Raw genomic sequence first — 6,604 nt, 5'->3', positions numbered from 1 at the left:
CAGTGTTATGATTGTACTGGAAAATGATCAGGTTTCTATAAACACACACCCTGAGGGGCATTTCTTTTTTATATGACAGCCAGCGATTTCATGCCTTTTTTTAATCTCCGTCATAAACAGCCGTCGTGGGTCGTCTGTCTCTTCAGTGTGACTGATCGATTGAGATGAGAATTGTGTGTAAATACGCTTTAGATTTCCATGTGAAAGTGTTGGACAACTCCCTCTGCATTCTTGGCAGCGTCAATAAAGTCATATCAGTGCAGAAAATGGAACAACAGAAGAGGAATGAAGAGGTACAAGGTTGGAAGTCTTCAGGTGTAAGCTGTTTTCTTTTCCCTGGTAAAACCTGCTTCAACATTGTTGTGCTGAATTTCTCCTCGAGTGTGTCTCCGATTAGAGATTTGTTTCGCACTTTCAGAAATAAAAACTCTTTTTGGTAACTTTATCTTTTAGATCTTTAATGTTGTATAGCAAAACCTTTACTCCAACACAATATTGGCAAAAGTATTGGGACACCCGACTTTTCGGAGGCACACGATTGTAAAGGACGTCTTAGGATGCTGGAACTAATGTGGGTTTATGTGGGTTGGAAGTGGAAGATCTCCTGCTATAGAGCTCCAACCCCATTGAACACCTTAGGCCTCCTCACCCTCAGCTACATCAGTTACTTTTCTAACACACATATTGTGTGTATATATAGTTAGTGCAACTCGAACCTGCTTTTGTGATCTTGACTACAGTATTGACTCCAGAGAACAATGTGGATGGAAACTCTATTTTCTCTTTACTTAACAGCATGTTTCTTGTCATAATACTAATTTGTTGTAGCACTAACAGGGTTATTGACTTTGTACTCAATTTCCTCTGTACAAGACAACTACTTTTCTAAAGCACATTAAAAAAGCAGGAAAATGTCAGAACTGAATTCTTATTCTTATAATTGGATGGGGAACGTTTGTGTTCAGTATATAATTGAATGGGGAACCTTAGTGTTTTGAATGTTGTTCAAATAACTGGAAGAAAAACTGTGGCTGAAAAGGTCCCAAAACTTTGTCTTTGTGTTGTTGGCTATCCTACTTTTAAACAGAAATAAGAAAAACACAATATATTTCATTAGGGGCAAAATAATCATTTAAATATTGCATCAAGGATCGGTTCTGAGCCCTTTCCTGTTTGCAGTGGTGATGGACAGTTTGACGGACGAGGTCAGACAGGAGTCTCTGTGGACTATGATGTTTGTGGATGATATTGTGATTTGTGGTGAGAGTAGGGAGCAGGTGGTTATTTCTTTTAATTGTTGGTACTTTCCCTGAGGTGTTTAATTGCATTGTCATGGCAGGGTGGACAATCAACCACTAAAAGAGAATCTGTATAAAAAGCCTTGTTCTGGAGAACTGCAGTGGGGAACAGAGAGTGTGTTTGCAGCATGACAATGAAACATCCTCTCGTGACATTCGCAGGTTCGTGAGGTTTTTTAGGGTGGAGATTTATATGTTTTTTTCATATATATATTAATCTCATTTCTAGTGAACTGTACGAGTGTCAATTATTCGACACCCCAGGTGGGGCTTGCCTTCGAAATAGTTAGCATAGCAACTAAATCAGACCGCTTTTCTGTGGAACCATGACCGAAATTCATCACATTCCACTGAGGACACACACTTCTATCAGACCTATTCATAGAGAAAGTTAACAATGCTACCATTCCTTTGCACTCTGAACCTGTCTGGGTGCATGTGTGTATGTGTGTGTGTGTGTGTGTGTGTGTGTGTGTGTGTGTGTGTGTGTGGGTCGATGCAGAATGATTTGTACTGAAGATCGTCACTCCTAAAAGACAGCAAATCGTTTTCGCACCGAGATCAGCAGCTCATAATTACACGCCTCACACAGATAACAGAGATGCCACACGGACACACCTTCAATCTTCAGATTCTTATCTTGCTCCACGCTTATCTTTAACACGACCCGAGTCGCCTCAATCTGTCAAATAGGGCGTGTGTTTTGTAACGTGTACACTTAACTTCTGCTGTTATCACATGCGACGCCGTGTTTGGAGGAAACGAGTGGAAAGTATCTTCCCTATAGGCATTAGTGTGTTTGCATGTGAAGGTCAGAAACTAGAGTTAATGCAGTACATACAGTATGGATGCACCAGGTACATTGACTCTAATTGCAAGCAGGCTCCAGGTGTTTCAGGTGTTTCAATACCTCATCGTAACTTAAAAATATCGTTCGTCTAGACATGGCCTTTGCCTAGACAGTAGTCTTAAAGAATGGTGATCAGTATGGGGTAGTATATGTTGTGGAATTTTTCTTGATTAGTTCAGAATAACTTGCCCAGAATCCCAGAAGCCAATCCAGATAGACTTTATTAACATAGTAACGAAGCTGAGCAACGTTTGGAAAACGCCACTCCAGAACCCATAAATATATACCTTCCTAAAGCTGCTCACCAAATTCCATACATGTCCTCCTGTATTTTAAGACAAAAAATCTTCACCAGTTAAAAATAATAGAAATTAGCTAAAACTATTCTTTAAAACACACAAAAAAACCTCCCGCTCTTTCACATGAACAACTGAACTCAAGAGTAAGGCGTCTCATGAGACGGGAAATGCGTACACCCCAGCAGCGCCCCAACGTGCCGTATTGCATATACGCTGTTAAGTTTGCCTGCCACATGAAACTTCGAATCATTTTTATTCTGATATATCGCTATCGTCATCATACAATCAGAAAATCGAACGTCAAACTCAGGGACTACCTGGAATATAACATACAAATCAACGAGAAAGTAATTAAATAAATAAATGGATGGGTTACAATACAAAATGCAATCCGTTGCTCCTCTGAAGTCGAGTTCGTCGTAAAATCCCAAACACGGAGACATCTAGAGAGATCGTAAAGCTGTAGGAAAATTCCAGGAATTTTCAAAATTGGAAACTTTCCGCTTCCCGAATGGGAATGAATTTTGGCGAGTATTGATGTAAATTACATAAATATAATACAGATTTATGCTGAAAACCTGCTTGTGCTAAGCTACTGTGCTGCAAAATTATATTGATATTTAAATCCAAGACAAAAATTTCTTTTTTCCCCTAGTAGTGTTCCAACTTATTATTATTCATATTTCCAAAATTTTCAAAGTTTCCTGAAACTTTCTGGAAATTTGCCGCCATATTTCCGCTAATTTGCAACCCTAGTAACTGAGAACAAAAAAAAATAGTGCTGATTTCAATGTTAAATGCTTCATCATTCAGATGTTTTCTGACTGTTGACATAAAACCTTTCTCGTATGTTCAGTTTGATAAGTGTTTATTTTGCATTCTTTTTTATTTGGTTCATTGGAACTGTTATTATGCCATTATTAGGCTGAAAAGAAAAAAACAAAACAGACCAATCTCCACAATTAGAAGAAAAAAAACGTTTTATGGTAAGTTGCCAAGTCAAGAACAGGTAGAAGTGTCACAGTTAATAATCGAGAAACATCTTTATGAATTCCTGCAAAAAAAAAAAAAAACAGCAAGCGTTATGGTAGCACAATTATAGCATTATCGAGAAATTTATTGAAAAAGAAAGGAAGGGCTCATGATCTGAGGTGTACGACACAGTGTATGAGGCCTGGGGTGCAATCAGCGTTCATCCCAAAGGTGTTGCATTGAAGCCAGAGCTCTGTAGCATTTCTTTTGTTTATTCCACACAATTTCAACCCATTTAAAGCATATCTTCATGGAGCTGGCTTTGTGCACAGTGGCATTGGCATGCTGGAACGTTTATTGCGTCTCCAAGTTCCAAATGAAGTGAAAATTTCATACTCCGCCATCCAAAGACGTCCTATACAATTGTGTCGCTCGCTCTTTGGTTTGAGAACGAACCTCATATGGCTGGGAATATCTGGTGCTCTAAAACATTTGTCTATTTTTTTAAGTCCTCTGCTGTAATTCGGCTCCTGGATGCTAAACACAAAATATCTCATGCAAAACGTGTTCTTGCAACTGTGCTTTCCAAGAACTGTAATGTTTTTGTATGCTTTGCATTAGTTGGGAATGTAAAGTTCACAGAGTGTTAGTTAGGTATGAAGCTAGTTCTTCAGAGGTTCTTTGGGTAGATTTTATTACACAAACTTGGTTTTACTTCAGATTTTTCTTTCATTGGGAAACACTTGGGTTCTACATAAAACGTTCCTCCAGAGGGAAACCAATGAACACTTTAAAGCTCCAAATGTCGGCGCAATAAGAGAAAATAATTCCTCACAGCTTGGTGTGATGAGGCGGAGTGTCCATGACCTCCCTGAAGTCAATTATAGTCCTCTGATTATATCTCAACTTTATACACATTAACTCTGAGTCCTCATTGATCTGACAACAAAGGCATGGCATGTGCGTGGTGTGAGGAATGTGTTCATGTGTGTTTTTCGAGACTTGCGTTCGAGTCATTGCGTGTTGGTGTGTATTCAACTTGACACACTGCTTCTGATTCAACATTAGCAAGAGAATGTTTTGTCGAGAGCGACTTACAGTTATCTCATTTATACAACTGAGCACTTGAAGGTATTTCAGAAGATCAACAAGCAGAAGAGATCTGCGTCGGTCTGATGAGATCAAACCAATTTAGTTTTTTGACAACTATGTCTTTGTTAGACGTCTAGAAAACCAATGGACGTTTCCTGAATGTATGGTTCCTACTGTGAAGCATGGAAAAGAAGATATGATGGTGTGGTGGTGCATTGCTGGTCACCCAATTATCCAGCATGGCGACCACAGTATTATGCCGCAACATGCCATCCTATGTGGTTTGCACTTAGTGGGATCATCATTTGGTTTTCCAACAGGACAATGACCCCAAACACACCTTTAGTTCATCTAAGAGCTATTTGTTCAAGTAGGAGAGTAATGGAGTGCTGCATCAGATGACCTGGCCTCCACAGTCACCCAATAAATATCCAGGTCAGATTGGTTAAGAAGGGTGAAGGAAAAGCAGCCAACAAGCACCTAACACTTCGTTGAACTCTGTAGGATTGTTGAAAAACCATTTCAGGAGACTCCCTCATGAGGTTGATTGAGAGAATGTTAAGAGTGTGTGCAAAGCATCAAAGCAAAAGGGGACTTTAAAGAATCGAAAATATAAAACATATTGTATTTTTTTTACACTTTTTTGTTAACTACATTATTTTATAAGTTTTTTTCTAGTTTGGATGTCTTCAGTGTTAATGTACAATGTTTAAAATAAGTAAATGTAATTCGTTATTGTACTTAAGTAGCTTTTTTTTTGCGTATCTGTAATTTACTGAAGTATTTCCACTTGGGAGACTTTTACTTTCACTTCTACATTTTAAAGTCAAATTTTCTTTTTATTAACCACATTTTGTTTTCGTTCCTTTTTATGTATGAGGATAAAAACGTAACTGGTCGAACACGCAGCGAATCACCAATCAGGGTCGAGCTCACGCTCTGTCTTAAACTTGTTTTGATCGGCGCTTTGTGTATCTCTTGATCACCAACATACAGTTCAGCATCAGTTCAACAGCAAGCAGAACACTGAGAGAAAAAAAACTCGCCACAACACACGTGACCTCATTTATACCATTTTTGAAAGAAGGTTTTTGGCTATTGATCATTTGAATAGAAATCAATCAATGTTTGAGTTATTAATATCATTCTATTAATAGATCAGTGTGCTGAGAGTCACATTCGAGTCTTTACACATCAAATGAGTTGAGAATCTTGTGACAAAAATGATAATAGGATCATTATAGTCATAATAAATCATAGGTCTTTGGATACTTAAGTACATTTGAAGGAAAATACTTTTGTACTTTTACTCAAATAAACGTTTAAAGGGAGAAATGTAACTTTTAATGTAGTGTTGATTTAACTCAAGTACATGCTTTTTGTACTTTGTTCATATATATACATTTATTAAAGGGGTCTAATCCAAGTTTCTGTTAAACACAGTACATTGAGACGTGGCTCGGTGACCTTCTGAACAGAAACATCTCCATTACAGACACCTCAAGGTAGCCTGAAGATGTTAATAGTTTTTTTCTGCAGTAAACTCGAGCTCTTTTGCTCTGCCTCTGGCACTGGATTGTCACTGATTTACAAGCCCTGTCCTCAAATGACAAGATACGCTATAGATAATGAGTGCGATAGACACAATCTCAGCATGTAGGCTTACAGAAAGTTATCTTTACCTGCATTATGTGAGGCAGGAAACGGTGCACACGCCTGACTGTTATAGGAAAATGAAGCAGTGAAGATTTTTTTTCAAACAAATTCCATGTACTTTTTATCCATTTCCAGTTACGGTGTATTTACATTTAGGGCATTTGGCAGACGCCCTTATCCAGACTTTATTCATAAAACTGAGGAGATATGGTGTTAAGGGCCTTGCTCAGGGGCCCAGGAGTGGCAGCTTAATGTGGCTGGGATTTGAACTCAAGACCTTCAGAGCCAAACTGCAATGCTGTAACCGCTAAGCGACCACCTCCCATTTGTTCTCACTTACACTATAGCAGCTACAAGGAGTCAATTGTCTCACCAGCCTTTAAATTATAACTTCATATTTGTTTTAGTTTATGATTTAAAATTGATTTTATATAAAA

The sequence above is a fragment of the Silurus meridionalis genome, chromosome 29 (assembly GCF_014805685.1).
Source record: "Silurus meridionalis isolate SWU-2019-XX chromosome 29, ASM1480568v1, whole genome shotgun sequence".
Classification (NCBI taxonomy): domain Eukaryota; kingdom Metazoa; phylum Chordata; class Actinopteri; order Siluriformes; family Siluridae; genus Silurus; species Silurus meridionalis.
This window is presented reverse-complemented; position numbering follows the sequence as displayed.